The sequence below is a fragment of the Vicugna pacos genome, unplaced genomic scaffold (genome assembly GCF_048564905.1).
Source record: "Vicugna pacos unplaced genomic scaffold, VicPac4 scaffold_19, whole genome shotgun sequence".
NCBI lineage: Eukaryota > Metazoa > Chordata > Mammalia > Artiodactyla > Camelidae > Vicugna > Vicugna pacos.
Window position 1 is genome coordinate 40,107,877 of NW_027328740.1, and position 16,344 is coordinate 40,124,220.

The window sequence follows — 16,344 nt, forward strand, 5'->3', positions numbered from 1 at the left end:
CTCAGAATACTAGATCACATCTTCGTGTGTGTGCTGGATGTAGGGAAACAGTCAAAGCACCTTTCAGGGGGCACATTTATTCCATGGTTGTGGGTTGTAGGCTAAAAACCCACATCCCATGGATAGGCTCTCGCTATTACTTGGTTTAGAGCCCAACCCCCACTTTCCCCCACTCTCCAGCCTAGGCATGCCATCAGGGAAGACAAGCTAAGGGATTCTTTTAGAACCCAGGCTCTGCTGTCATTTGAAGGAGCATCCCCACAATCAGGACACCTGAGCAAGTCTCCGTGTGTGTGCTGGAGGTGGGGAAACAGATTCCACGCATCTTTATGGATCACAGGTTTTCCAAGGTTGGGGAAGTAGTTTAAAGCCCTCCACTACCCACAGAGATGCACTCGCTAATACTTGGCTTTAGAGCCAATCCCACACCATCGCTTACTGCTAGGCCTAGGAAAACACTTAGGGAAGTCAAGCTAAGTGATACTATTAAAACCCAGGTGCTGCTGTCTGTTGGAGGAAACTCCCCACACTCACAACCCCAGAACACTTCTTCCTGTGTGTGCTGGACGTGGGGAAACATAGCACACGCATTTTTCAGGGGTCACAGTAATTCCCAAGTTGTGGGTTGTAGTTTAAACATCTCCACTGCCCATGGAGTGGCACACGCTAATACTTAGGTTTAGATCCCAAATCCCACTTTCAACCACACACTGGCCTAGGCAAACCAACAGGGAAGACAAGCAAAGGGATTCTATTCAAACCAAGACGCTGATGTCAGTTGGAGGAACTACCCCACCCTCAGGATACTGGAACCCAACCTTGTGTGGTGGGGAGATTTGAAGCCCCACTCCACGCAGATGAATGGGTGCTCAGGTGTTTCCCTTTATGGAGAATTCATCTAAATACTTCCTCAGTCCATCGGGGACACTCGCTACTATTTGGTCTCAAAGCCCAACCCCCAGGTTTCTCTCAGAGTCAGTCCGATGGAAACACTCAGGGATTACAAGCTAAGGGATTCTATTAGAACCCAGCCGCTTCTGTCACCTGAAATTGCCAGCCCACACTCAGGATAGCAGAAAACTTCTTCATGTGTGTTCTGGTGGTGGGGATACAGAGTCCACGCTTTTTTCAAGGAGCACAGGTATTCCCATGTTGTGGGGTTTTGGTTAATAACCTCGAAATCCCATGGAGAAGCACTCGCTAATACTTGGATTTAGAGCCCAACCCACCCTTTCCCCAGCACTCCGTATCAGGCAACCAAACAGGGTAGACAAGTTAAGCGATTTTATAAGAACCAAGGCCCTGCTCTCAGTTGGAGGAGGCTGCCCACTCTCAGGATAACTGTGCAAGTGTTCGTGTGTGTGCTGGAGGTGTGGAAACAGACTCCACGGATCTTTATTGGGGCACAGGTGTTCCCAGGTTAGGGATGTTGTTTAAACAGCTCCACAAACCATAGAGAGGTCATCGCAAATACTTGGTTTCGGAGCCCAAACCACACTTTCCCCCGCACTCCCGCCTAGGCTTTCCATCAGGGAAGACAAGCAAAGGGATTCAATTAGAACCCAGGCGCTGCTGTCAGTTGGAGGAACTTCCCTGCACTCAGAATTCCAGAACACATTCTTAGGTGTGGGAGAGATGTGCAGCCCCACTCCACCCAGATGAATGGAGGAAAAGGTGTTCCGTTTAGGGAGAAGTCCTCTAAGTACTTCCTCAATGGATCAGGGGGCACTCACTGCTACGTGGCCTCCAAGCCCAACCCCCAGCTTTCCCTCATGGCCTGGCCTAAAGGAACACTCAGGGAACAGAAGCTAAGGGATACTAATAGAATCCAGGTGCTGCTGTCAGTTTGAGGAACTTCCCCACACTCAGAATACCAGAACACATCTTCGTTTGTGTGCTGGATGTAGGGAAACAGTCAAAGCACATTTCAGGGGGCACATTTATTCCATGGTTGTGGGTTATAGGTTAAAAACCCACATCCCATGGATAGGCTCTCGCTTATACTTGGTTTAGAGCCCAACCCCCACTTTCCCCCACTCTCCAGCCTAGGCATGCCATCAGGGAAGACAAGCTAAGGGATTCTTTTAGAACCCAGGCGCTGCTGTCATTTGGATTAGCCTCCCCACAATCAGGATACCTGAGCACATCTCCGTGTGTGTGCTGGAGGTGGGGAAACAGATTCCACGCATCTTTATGGGGCACAGGTGTTCCAAGGTTGGGGAAGGAGTTTAAAACCCTCCACTACCCACAGAGATGCACTCGCTAATACTTGGCTTTAGAGCCCATCCCCCACCATCACTTAATTCTAGGCTTAGGAAAACACTTAGGGAAGTCAAGCTAAGGGATACTATTAAAACCCAGGTGCTGCTGTCTGTTGGAGGAACCTCCCCACACTTAGAACCCCAGAACACTTCTTCCTGTGTGTGTTGGACGTGGGGAAACAGAGCACATGCATTTTTCAGGGGTCACAGTAATTCCCAAGTTGTGGGTTGTAGTTTAAACATCTCCACTACCCATGGAGAGGCACACGCTAATACTTAGTTTTAGATCCCAAATCCCACTTTCAACCACACACTGGCCTAGTCAAACCATCAGGGAAGACAAGCAAAGGGATTCTATTCAAACCAAGACGCTGATGTCAGTTTGAGGAACTACCCCACCCTCAGGATACTGGAACCCAACCTTGTGTGGTGGGGAGATTTGAAGCCCGACTCCACGCAGATGAATGGGTGCTCAGGTGTTTCCCTTTATGGAGAATTCATCTAAATACTTCCTCAGTCCATCGGGGACACTCGCTCCTGTTTGGAAACAAAGCCCAACCCCCAGGTTTCTCACAGAGTCAGCCCTGGGAAACACTCAGGGATTACAAGCTAAGGGATTCTAGTTGAACCAAGCTGCTTCTGTCAACTGAAATTGCCAGCCCAAATTCAGGATAGCAGAAAACATCTTCATGTGTGTTCTGGTGGTGGGGATACAGAGTCCACGCTTTTTTCAAGGAGCACAGGTATTCCCATGTTGTGGGCTTTTGGTTAATAACCTCCAAATCCCATGGAGAAGCACTCGCTAATACTTGGATTTAGAGCCCAACCCACCCTTTCCCCAGCACTCCGTATCAGGCAACCAATCCGTGTAGGCAAGTTAACCGATTTTATAAGAACCAAGGCCATGCTCTCAGTTGGAGGAGGCTGCCCACTCTCAGGATAACTGTGCAAGTGTTCGTGTGTGTGCTGGAGGTGTGGAAACAGACTCCACGGATCTTTATGGGGGCACAGGTGTTCCCAGGTTAGGGATGTAGTTTAAACACCTCCACAAACCATAGAGAGGTCATCGCAAATACTTGGTTTCGGAGCCCAAACCACACTGTCCCCCGCACTCCCGCCGAGGATTTCCATCAGGGAAGACAAGCAAAGGGATTCAATTAGAACCCAGGCGCTGCTGTCAGTTGGAGGAACTTCCCTGCACTCAGAATTCCAGAACACATTCTTAGGTGCGTGAGAGATGTGCAGCCCCACTCCACTCAGATGAATGGAGGAAAATTTGCTCCGTTTAGGGAGAAGTCCTCTAAGTACTTCCTCACTGGGTCAGGGGGCACTCACTGCTACCAGGCCTCGAAGTCCAACCCCCAGCTTTCCCTCATGGCCTGGCCTAAAGGAACACTCAGGGAACAGAAGCTAAGGTATACTAGTAGAACCCAGGTGCTGCTGTCAGTTTGAGGAACCTCCCCACACTCAGAATACAAGAACAATTCTTCGCGTGTGGGCTGGATGTAGGGAAACAGTCAAAGCATCTTTCAGGGGGCACATTTATTCCGTGGTTGTGGGTTGTAGGTTAAAAACCCACATCCCATGGATAGGCTCTCGCTAATACTTGGTTTAGAGCCCAACCCCCACTTTCCCCCACTCTCAAGCCTAGGCATGCCATCAGGGAAGACAAGCTAAGGGATTCTATAAGAACCCTGGCGCTGCTGACATTTCGAAGAACCTCCCCACAATCAGGATACCTGAGCACGTATCCGTGTGTGTGTTGGAGGTGGGGAAACAGATTCCACGCATCTTTATGTGGCACAGGTGTTCCAAGGTTGGGGAAGTAGTTTAAAACCCTCCACTACCCACAGAGATGCACTCGCTAATACTTGGCTTTATAGCCCATCCCCAACCATCACTTACTGCTAGGCCTAGGGAAACACTTAGGGAAGTCAAGCTAAGGGATTCTATTAAAAGCCAGGTGCTGCTGTGTGTTGGAGGAACCTCCCCACACTCAGAACCCCAGAACACTTCTTCCTGTGTGTGCTGGACGTGGGGAAACAGCACACGCATTTTCCAGGTGTCACAGTAATTCCCAAGTTGTGGGTTGTAGTTTAAACATCTCCACTACCCATGGAGAGGCACACGCTAATACTTAGTTTTAGATCCCAAATCCCACTTTCAACCACACACTGGCCTAGGCAAACCATCAGGGAAGACAAGCAAAGGGATTCTATTCAAACCAAGACGCTGATGTCAGTTGGAGGAACTACCCAACCCTCATGATACTGGAACCCAACCTTGTGTGGTGGGGAGATTTGAAGCCCCACTCCACGCAGATGAATGGGTGCTCAGGTGTTTCCCTTTATGGAGAATTCATCTAAATACTTCCTCAGTCCATCGGGGACACTCGCTACTCTTTGGCCTCAAAGCCCAACCCCCAGGTTTCTCTCAGAGTCAGTCCTAGGGAAACACTCAGGGATTACAAGCTAAGGGATTCTATTAGAACCCAGTAGCTTCTGTCACCTGAAATTGCCATCCCACACTCAGGATAGCAGAAAACTTCTTCATGTGTGTTCTGGTGCTGGGGATACAGAATCCATGCTTTTGTCAAGGAGCACAGGTATTCACATGTTGTGGGCTTTTGGTTAATAACCTCCAAATCCCATGGAGAAGCACTCGCTAATACTTGGATTTAGACCGCAACCCACCCTTTCTCCAGCACTCCGTATCAGGAAACCAAACAGGGTAGACAAGTTAAGCGATTTTATAAGAACCAAGGCCCTGCTCTCAGTTGGACGAGGCTGCCCACTCTCAGGATAACTGTGCAAGTGTTCGTGTGTGTGCTGGAGGTGTGGAAACAGACTCCACGGGTCTTTATGGGGGCACAGGTGTTCCCAGGTTAGGGATGTAGTTTAAACACCTCCACAAACCATAGAGAGGTCATTGCAAATACTTGGTTTCCGAGCCCAAACCACACTTTGCCCCGCACTCCCGCCTAGGCTTTCCATCAGGGAAGACAAGCAAAGGGATTCAATTAGAACCCAGGCGCTGCTGTCAGTTGGAGGAACTTCCCTGCACTCAGAATTCCAGAACACATTCTTAGGTGTGGGAGAGATGTGCAGCCCCACTGCACCCAGATGAATGCAGGAAAAGGTGTTCCCTTTAGGGAGAAGTCCTCTAAGTACTTCCTTAGTGGATCAGGGGCCACTCACTGATACGTGGCACCAAAGCGCCACCCCCAGCTTTCCCTCCTGTCCTGGCCTAAAGGAACACTCAGGGAACAGAAGCTAAGGGATACTAATAGAACCCAGGTGCTGCTGTCAGTTTGAGAAACCTCCCCACACTCAGAATTCCAGAACACATATTCGTGTGTGTGCTGGTTGTGGGGAAACAGTCAAAGCTACTTTCAGGGGGCACATTTATTCCATTGTTGTGGGTTGTATGTTAAAAACCCACATCCCATGGATAGGCTCTCGCTAATACTTGGTTTAGAGCCCAACCCCCACTTTCCCCCACTCTCCAGCCTAGGCATTCCATCAGGGAAGACAAGCTAAGGGATTGTTTCAGAACCCAGGCGCTGCTGTCATTTGAAGGTGCCTCCCCACAATCAGGATACCTGAGCACGTCTCCGTGTGTGTGCTGGAGGTGGGGAAACAGATTCCACGCATCTTTATGGGGCACAGGTGTTCCAAGGTTTGGGAAGTAGTTTAAAACCCTCCAATAACCACAGAGATGCACTCGCTGATACTTGGCTTTAGAGCCCATCCCCCACCATCGCTTACTGCTAGGCCTAGGAAAACACTTAGGGAAGTCAAGCTAAGGTATTGTATTACAACCCAGGTGCTGCTGTCTGTTGGAGGAACCTCCCCACACTCACAACCCCAGAACACTTCTTCCTGTGTGTGCTGGACGTGGGGAAACATAGCACACGCATTTTTCAGGGGTCACAGTAATTCCCAAGTTGTGGGTTGTAGTTTAAACATCTCCACTACAAATGGAGAGGCACATGCTAATACTTAGTTTTAGATCCCAAATCCCACTTTCAACCACACACTGGCCTAGGCAAACCATCAGGGAAGACAAGCAAAGGGATTCTATTCAAACCAAGACGCTGATGTCAGTTGGAGGAACTACCCCACCCTCAGGATACTGGAACCCAACCTTGTGTGGTGGGGAGATTTGAAGCCCCACTCCACGCAGATGAATGGGTGCTCAGGTGTTTCCCTTTATGGAGAATTCATCTAAATACTTCCTCAGTCCATCGGGGACACTCGCTACTATTTGGCCTCAAAGCCCAACCCCCAGGTTTCTCTCAGAGTCAGTCCTAGGGAAACACTCAGGGATTACAAGCTAAGGGATTCTATTAGAACCCAGCCGCTTCTGTCACCTGAAATTGCCAGCCCACACTCAGGATAGCAGGAAACTTCTTCATGTGTGTTCTGGTGGTGGGGATACAGAGTCCACGCTTTTTTCAAGGAGCACAGGTATTCCCATGTTGTGGGCTTTTGGTTAATAACCTCCAAATCCCATGGAGAAGCACTCGCTAATACTTGGATTTAGAGCCCAACCCAACCTTTCCCCAGCACTCCGTATCAGGCAACCAAACAGAGTAGACAAGTTAAGCGATTTTATAAGAACCAAGGCCCTGCTCTCAGTTGGAGGAGGCTGCCCACTCTCTGGATAACTGTGCAAGTGTTCGTGTGTGTGCTGGAGGTGTGGAAACAGACTCCACGGATCTTTATGGGGGCACAGGTGTTCCCAGGTTAGGGATGTAGTTTAAACCCCTCCACAAACCATAGAGAGGTCATCGCAAATACTTGGTTTCAGAGCCCAAACCACAGTTTCCCCCGCACTCCCGCCTAGGCTTTCCATCAGGGAAGACAAGCAAAGGGATTCAATTAGAACCCAGGCGCTGCTGTCAGTTGGAGGAACTTCCCTGCACTCAGAATTCCAGAACACATTCTTAGGTGTGGGAGAGATGTGCAGCCCCACTGAACCCAGATGAATGGAGGAAAAGGTGTTCCGTTTAGGGAGAAGTCCTCTACGTACTTCCTCAGTGGATCAAGGGGCCCTCACTGCTACTTGGCCTCCAAGCCCAACCCCCAGCTTTCCCTCATGGCCTGGCCTAAAGGAACACTCAGGGAACAGAAGCTAAGGGATACTAATAGAATCCAGGTGCTGCTGTCAGTTTGAGGAACTTCCCCACACTCAGGATACCAGAACACATCTTTGTGTGTGTGCTGGATGTAGGGAAACAGTCAAAGCATCTTTCAGGGGGCACATTTATTCCATGGTTGTGTGTTGTAGGTTAAAAACCCACATCCCATGGATAGGCTCTCGCTAATACTTGGTTTAGAGCCCAACCCCCACTTTCCCCCACTCTCCAGCCTAGGCATGCCATCAGGGAAGACAAGCTAAGGGATTCTTTTAGAACCCAGGCGCTGCTGTCATTTGGAGGAGCCTCCCCACAATCAGGATACCTGAGCACGTCTCCGTGTGTGTGCTGGAGGTGGGGAAACAGATTCCACGCATCTTTATGGGGCACAGGTGTTCCAAGGTTGGGGAAGTAGTTTAAAACCCTCCACTACCCACAGAGATGCACTCGCTAATACTTGGCTTTAGAGCCCATCCCCCACCACCGCTTACTGCTAGGCCTAGGAAAACACTTACGGAAGTCAAGCTAAGGGATTCTATTACAACCCAGGTGCTGCTGTCTGTTGGAGGAACCTCCCCACACTCACAACCCCAGAACACTTCTTCCTGTGTGTGCTGGACGTGGGGAAACATAGCACACGCATTTTTCAGGGGTCACAGTAATTCCCAAGTTGTGGGTTGTAGTTTAAACATCTCCACTACCCATGGAGAGGCACACGCTAATACTTAGTTTTAGATCCCAAATCCCACTTTCAACCACACACTGGCCTAGGCAAACCATCAGGGAAGACAAGCAAAGGGATTCTATTCAAACCAAGACGCTGATGTCAGTTGGAGGAACTACCCCACCGTCAGGATACTGGAACCCAACCTTGTGTGGTGGGGAGATTTGAAGCCCCACTCCACGCAGATGAATGGGTGCTCAGGTGTTTCCCTTTATGGAGAATTCATCTAAATACTTCCTCAGTCCATCGGGGACACTCGCTACTATTTGTCCTCAAAGCCCAACCCCAGGTTTCTCTCAGAGTCAGTCCTAGGGAAACACTCAGGGATTACAAGCTAAGGAATTCTATTAGAACCCAGCCGCTTCTGTCACCTGAAATTACCAGCCCACACTCAGGATAGCAGAAAACTTCTTCATGTGTGTTCTGGTGGTGGGGATACAGAGTCCACGCTTTTTTCAAGGAGCACAGGTATTCCCATGTTGTGGGCTTTTGGTTAATAACCTCCAAATCCCATGGAGAAGCACTCGCTAATACTTGGATTTAGAGCCCAACCCACCCTTTCCCCAGCACTCCGTATCAGGCAACCAAACAGGGTAGACAAGTTAAGCGATTTTATAAGAACCAAGGCCCTGCTCTCAGTTGGAGGAGGCTGCCCACTCTCAGGATAACTGTGCAAGTGTTCGTGTGTGTGCTGGAGGTGTGGAAACAGACTCCACGGATCTTTATGGGGGCACAGGTGTTCCCAGGTTAGGGATGTAGTTTAAACACCTCCACAAACCATAGAGAGGTCATCGCCAATACTTGGTTTTGGAGCCCAAACCACACTTTCCCCCGCACTCCCGCCTAGGCTTTCCATCAGGGAAGACAAGCAAAGGGATTCAATTAGAACCCAGGCGCTGCTGTCAGTTGGAGGAACTTCCCTGCACTCAGAATTCCAGAACACATTCTTAGGTGTGGGAGAGATGTGCAGCCCCACTGCACCCAGATGAATGCAGGAAAAGGTGTTCCCTTTAGGGAGAAGTCCTCTAAGTACTTCCTCAATGGATCAGGGGGCACTCACTGCTACGTGGCCTCCAAGCCCAACCCCCAGCTTTCCCTCATGGCCTGGCCTAAAAGAACACTCAGGGAACAGAAGCTAAGGGATACTAATAGAATCCAGGTGCTGCTGTCAGTTTGAGGAACTTCCCCACACTCAGAATACAAGAACACATCTTCGTGGGTGTGCTGGATGTAGGGAAACAGTCAAAGCATCTTTCAGGGGGCACATTTATTCCATGGTTGTGGGTTGTAGGTTAAAAACCCACATCCCATGGATAGGCTCTCGCTTATCCTTGGTTTAGAGCCCAACCCCCACTTTCCCCCACTCTCCAGCCTAGGCATGCCATCAGGGAAGACAAGCTAAGGGATTCTTTTAGAACCCAGGCGCTGCTGTCATTTGGAGGAGCCTCCCCACAATCAGGATACCTGAGCACGTCTCCGTGTGTGTGCTGGAGGTGGGGAAACAGATTCCACGCATCTTTATGGGGCACAGGTGTTCCAAGGTTGGGGAAGTAGTTTAAAACCCTCCACTACCCACAGAGATGCACTCGCTAATACTTGGCTTTAGAGCCCATCCCCCACCATCGCTTACTGCTAGGCCTAGGAAAACACTTAGGGAAGTCAAGCGAAGGGATTCTATTACAACCCAGGTGCTGTAGTCTGTTGGAGGAACCTCCCCACACTCAGAACCCCAGAACACTTCTTCCTGTGTGTGCTGGACGTGGGGAAACATAGCACACGCATTTTTCAGGGGTCACAGTAATTCCCAAGTTGTGGGTTGTAGTTTAAACATCTCCACTACCCATGGAGAGGCACACGCTAATACTTAGTTTTAGATCCCAAATCCCACTTTCAACCACACACTGGCCTAGGCAAACCATCAGGGAAGACAAGCAAAGGGATTCTATTCAAACCAAGACGCTGATGTCAGTTGGAGGAACTACCCCACCCTCAGGATACTGGAACCCAACCTTGTGTGGTGGGGAGATTTGAAGCCCCACTCCACGCAGATGAATGGGTGCTCAGGTGTTTCCCTTTATGGAGAATTCATCTAAATACTTCCTCAGTCCATCGGGGACACTCGCTACTATTTGTCCTCAAAGCCCAACCCCAGGTTTCTCTCAGAGTCAGTCCTAGGGAAACACTCAGGGATTACCAGCTAAGGAATTCTATAAGAACCCAGCCGCTTCTGTCACCTGAAATTGCCAGCCCACACTCAGGATAGCAGAAAACTTCTTCATGTGTGTTCTGGTGGTGGGGATACAGAGTCCACGCTTTTTTCAAGGAGCACAGGTATTCCCATGTTGTGGGCTTTTGGTTAATAACCTCCAAATCCCATGGAGAAGCACTCGCTAATACTTGGATTTAGAGCCCAACCCACCCTTTCCCCAGCACTCCGTATCAGGCAACCAAACAGGGTAGACAAGTTAAGCGATTTTATAAGAACCAAGGCCCTGCTCTCAGTTGGAGGAGGCTGCCCACTCTCAGGATAACTGTGCAAGTGTTCGTGTGTGTGCTGGAGGTGTGGAAACAGACTCCACGGATCTTTATGGGGGCACAGGTGTTCCCAGGTTAGGGATGTAGTTTAAACACCTCCACAAACCATAGAGAGGTCATCGCCAATACTTGGTTTTGGAGCCCAAACCACACTTTCTCCCGCACTCCCGCCTAGGCTTTCCATCAGGGAAGACAAGCAAAGGGATTCAATTAGAACCCAGGCGCTGCTGTCAGTTGGAGGAACTTCCCTGCACTCAGAATTCCAGAACACATTCTTAGGTGTGGGAGAGATGTGCAGCCCCACTGCACCCAGATGAATGCAGGAAAAGGTGTTCCCTTTAGGGAGAAGTCCTCTAAGTACTTCCTCAATGGATCAGGGGGCACTCACTGCTACGTGGCCTCCAAGCCCAACCCCCAGCTTTCACTCATGGCCTGGCCTAAGAGAACACTCAGGGAACAGAAGCTAAGGGATACTAATAGAATCCAGGTGCTGCTGTCAGTTTGAGGAACTTCCCCACACTCAGAATACAAGAACACATCTTCGTGTGTGTGCTGGATGTAGGGAAACAGTCAAAGCATCTTTCAGGGGGCACATTTATTCCATGGTTGTGGGTTGTAGGTTAAAAACCCACATCCCATGGATAGGCTCTCGCTTATCCTTGGTTTAGAGCCCAACCCCCACTTTCCCCCACTCTCCAGCCAAGACATGCCATCAGGGAAGACAAGCTAAGGGATTCTTTTAGAACCCAGGCGCTGCTGTCATTTGGAGGAGCCTCCCCACAATCAGGATACCTGAGCACGTCTCCGTGTGTGTGCTGGAGGTGGGGAAACAGATTCCACGCATCTTTATGGGGCACAGGTGTTCCAAGGTTGGGGAAGTAGTTTAAAACCCTCCACTACCCACAGAGATGCACTCGCTAATACTTGGCTTTAGAGCCCATCCCCCACCATCGCTTACTGCTAGGCCTAGGAAAACACTTAGGGAAGTCAAGCTAAGGGATTCTATTACAACCCAGGTGCTGCTGTCTGTTGGAGGAACCTCCCCACACTCAGAACCCCAGAACACTTCTTCCTGTGTGTGCTGGACGTGGGGAAACATAGCACACGCATTTTTCAGGGGTCACAGTAATTCCCAAGTTGTGGGTTGTAGTTTAAACATCTCCACTACCCATGGAGAGGCACACGCTAATACTTAGTTTTAGATCCCAAATCCCACTTTCAACCACACACTGGCCTAGGCAAACCATCAGGGAAGACAAGCAAAGGGATTCTATTCAAACCAAGACGCTGATGTCAGTTGGAGGAACTACCCCACCGTCAGGATACTGGAACCCAACCTTGTGTGGTGGGGAGATTTGAAGCCCCACTCCACGCAGATGAATGGGTGCTCAGGTGTTTCCCTTTATGGAGAATTCATCTAAATACTTCCTCAGTCCATCGGGGACACTCGCTACTATTTGGCCTCAAAGCCCAACCCCCAGGTTTCTCTCAGAGTCAGTCCTAGGGAAACACTCAGGGATTACAAGCTAAGGGATTCTATTAGAACCCAGCCGCTTCTGTCACCTGAAATTGCCAGCCCACACTCAGGATAGCAGAAAACTTCTTCATGTGTGTTCTGGTGGTGGGGATACAGAGTCCACGCTTTTTTCAAGGAGCACAGGTATTCCCATGTTGTGGGCTTTTGGTTAATAACCTCCAAATCCCATGGAGAAGCACTCGCTAATACTTGGATTTAGAGCCCAACCCACCCTTTCCCCAGCACTCCGTATCAGGCAACCAAACAGGGTAGACAAGTTAAGCGATTTTATAAGAACCAAGGCCCTGCTCTCAGTTGGAGGAGGCTGCCCACTCTCAGGATAACTGTGCAAGTGTTCGTGTGTGTGCTGGAGGTGTGGAAACAGACTCCACGGATCTTTATGGGGGCACAGGTGTTCCCAGGTTAGGGATGTAGTTTAAACACCTCCACAAACCATAGAGAGGTCATCGCCAATACTTGGTTTTGGAGCCCAAACCACACTTTCCCCCGCACTCCCGCCTAGGCTTTCCATCAGGGAAGACAAGCAAAGGGATTCAATTAGAACCCAGGCGCTGCTGTCAGTTGGAGGAACTTCCCTGCACTCAGAATTCCAGAACACATTCTTAGGTGTGGGAGAGATGTGCAGCCCCACTGCACCCAGATGAATGCAGGAAAAGGTGTTCCCTTTAGGGAGAAGTCCTCTAAGTACTTCCTCAATGGATCAGGGGGCACTCACTGCTACGTGGCCTCCAAGCCCAACCCCCAGCTTTCCCTCATGGCCTGGCCTAAAAGAACACTCAGGGAACAGAAGCTAAGGGATACTAATAGAATCCAGGTGCTGCTGTCAGTTTGAGGAACTTCCCCACACTCAGAATACAAGAACACATCTTCGTGTGTGTGCTGGATGTAGGGAAACAGTCAAAGCATCTTTCAGGGGGCACATTTATTCCATGGTTGTGGGTTGTAGGTTAAAAACCCACATCCCATGGATAGGCTCTCGCTCATACTTGGTTTAGAGCCCAACCCCCACTTTCCCCCACTCTCCAGCATAGGCATGCCATCAGGGAAGACAAGCTAAGGGATTCTTTTAGAACCCAGGCGCTGCTGTCATTTGGAGGAGCCTCCCCACAATCAGGATACCTGAGCACGTCTCCGTGTGTGTGCTGGAGGTGGGGAAAAAGATTCCACGCATCTTTATGGGGCACAGGTGTTCCAAGGTTGGGGAAGTAGTTTAAAACCCTCCACTACCCACAGAGATGCACTCGCTAATACTTGGCTTTAGAGCCCATCCCCCACCATCGCTTACTGCTAGGCCTAGGAAAACACTTAGGGAAGTCAAGCGAAGGGATTCAATTACAACCCAGGTGCTGCAGTCGGTTGGAGGAACCTCCCCACACTCACAACCCCAGAACACTTCTTCCTGTGTGTGCTGGACGTGGGGAAACATAGCACACGCATTTTTCAGGGGTCACAGTAATTCCCAAGTTGTGGGTTGTAGTTTAAACATCTCCACTACCCATGGAGAGGCACACGCTAATACTTAGTTTTAGATCCCAAATCCCACTTTCAACCACACACTGGCCTAGGCAAACCATCAGGGAAGACAAGCAAAGGGATTCTATTCAAACCAAGACGCTGATGTCAGTTGGAGGAACTACCCCACCCTCAGGATACTGGAACCCAACCTTGTGTGGTGCGGAGATTTGAAACCCAACTCCACGCAGATGAATGGGTGCTCAGGTGTTTCCCTTTATGGAGAATTCATCTAAATACTTCCTCAGTCCATCGGGGACACTCGCTACTATTTGGCCTCAAAGCCCAACCCCCAGGTTTCTCTCAGAGTCAGTCCTAGGGAAACACTCAGGGATTACAAGCTAAGGGATTCTATTAGAACCCAGCCGCTTCTGTCACCTGAAATTGCCAGCCCACACTCAGGATAGCAGAAAACTTCTTCATGTGTGTTCTGGTGGTGGGGATACAGAGTCCACGCTTTTTTCAAGGAGCACAGGTATTCCCATGTTGTGGGCTTTTGGTTAATAACCTCCAAATCCCATGGAGAAGCACTCGCTAATACTTGGATTTAGAGCCCAACCCACCCTTTCCCCAGCACTCCGTATCAGGCAACCAAACAGGGTAGACAAGTTAAGCGATTTTATAAGAACCAAGGCCCTGCTCTCAGTTGGAGGAGGCTGCCCACTCTCAGGATAACTGTGCAAGTGTTCGTGTGTGTGCTGGAGGTGTGGAAACAGACTCCACGGATCTTTATGGGGGCACAGGTGTTCCCAGGTTAGGGATGTAGTTTAAACACCTCCACAAACCATAGAGAGGTCATCGCCAATACTTGGTTTCGGAGCCCAAACCACACTTTCCCCCGCACTCCCGCCTAGGCTTTCCATCAGGGAAGACAAGCAAAGGGATTCAATTAGAACCCAGGCGCTGCTGTCAGTTGGAGGAACTTCCCTGCACTCAGAATTCCAGAACACATTCTTAGGTGTGGGAGAGATGTGCAGCCCCACTGCACCCAGATGAATGCAGGAAAAGGTGTTCCCTTTAGGGAGAAGTCCTCTAAGTACTTCCTCAATGGATCAGGGGGCACTCACTGCTACGTGGCCTCCAAGCCCAACCCCCAGCTTTCACTCATGGCCTGGCCTAAGAGAACACTCAGGGAACAGAAGCTAAGGGATACTAATAGAATCCAGGTGCTGCTGTCAGTTTGAGGAACTTCCCCACACTCAGAATACAAGAACACATCTTCGTGTGTGTGCTGGATGTAGGGAAACAGTCAAAGCATCTTTCAGGGGGCACATTTATTCCATGGTTGTGGGTTGTAGGTTAAAAACCCACATCCCATGGATAGGCTCTCGCTTATCCTTGGTTTAGAGCCCAACCCCCACTTTCCCCCACTCTCCAGCCTAGACATGCCATCAGGGAAGACAAGCTAAGGGATTCTTTTAGAACCCAGGCGCTGCTGTCATTTGGAGGAGCCTCCCCACAATCAGGATACCTGAGCACGTCTCCGTGTGTGTGCTGGAGGTGGGGAAACAGATTCCACGCATCTTTATGGGGCACAGGTGTTCCAAGGTTGGGGAAGTAGTTTAAAACCCTCCACTACCCACAGAGATGCACTCGCTAATACTTGGCTTTAGAGCCCATCCCCCACCATCGCTTACTGCTAGGCCTAGGAAAACACTTAGGGAAGTCAAGCTAAGGGATTCTATTACAACCCAGGTGCTGCTGTCTGTTGGAGGAACCTCCCCACACTCAGAACCCCAGAACACTTCTTCCTGTGTGTGCTGGACGTGGGGAAACATAGCACACGCATTTTTCAGGGGTCACAGTAATTCCCAAGTTGTGGGTTGTAGTTTAAACATCTCCACTACCCATGGAGAGGCACACGCTAATACTTAGTTTTAGATCCCAAATCCCACTTTCAACCACACACTGGCCTAGGCAAACCATCAGGGAAGACAAGCAAAGGGATTCTATTCAAACCAAGACGCTGATGTCAGTTGGAGGAACTACCCCACCCTCAGGATACTGGAACCCAACCTTGTGTGGTGGGGAGATTTGAAGCCCCACTCCACGCAGATGAATGGGTGCTCAGGTGTTTCCCTTTATGGAGAATTCATCTAAATACTTCCTCAGTCCATCGGGGACACTCGCTACTATTTGGCCTCAAAGCCCAACCCCCAGGTTTCTCTCAGAGTCAGTCCTAGGGAAACACTCAGGGATTACAAGCTAAGGGATTCTATTAGAACCCAGCCGCTTCTGTCACCTGAAATTGCCAGCCCACACTCAGGATAGCAGAAAACTTCTTCATGTGTGTTCTGGTGGTGGGGATACAGAGTCCACGCTTTTTTCAAGGAGCACAGGTATTCCCATGTTGTGGGCTTTTGGTTAATAACCTCCAAATCCCATGGAGAAGCACTCGCTAATACTTGGATTTAGAGCCCAACCCACCCTTTCCCCAGCACTCCGTATCAGGCAACCAAACAGGGTAGACAAGTTAAGCGATTTTATAAGAACCAAGGCCCTGCTCTCAGTTGGAGGAGGCTGCCCACTCTCTGGATAACTGTGCAAGTGTTCGTGTGTGTGCTGGAGGTGTGGAAACAGACTCCACGGATCTTTATGGGGGCACAGGTGTTCCCAGGTTAGGGATGTAGTTTAA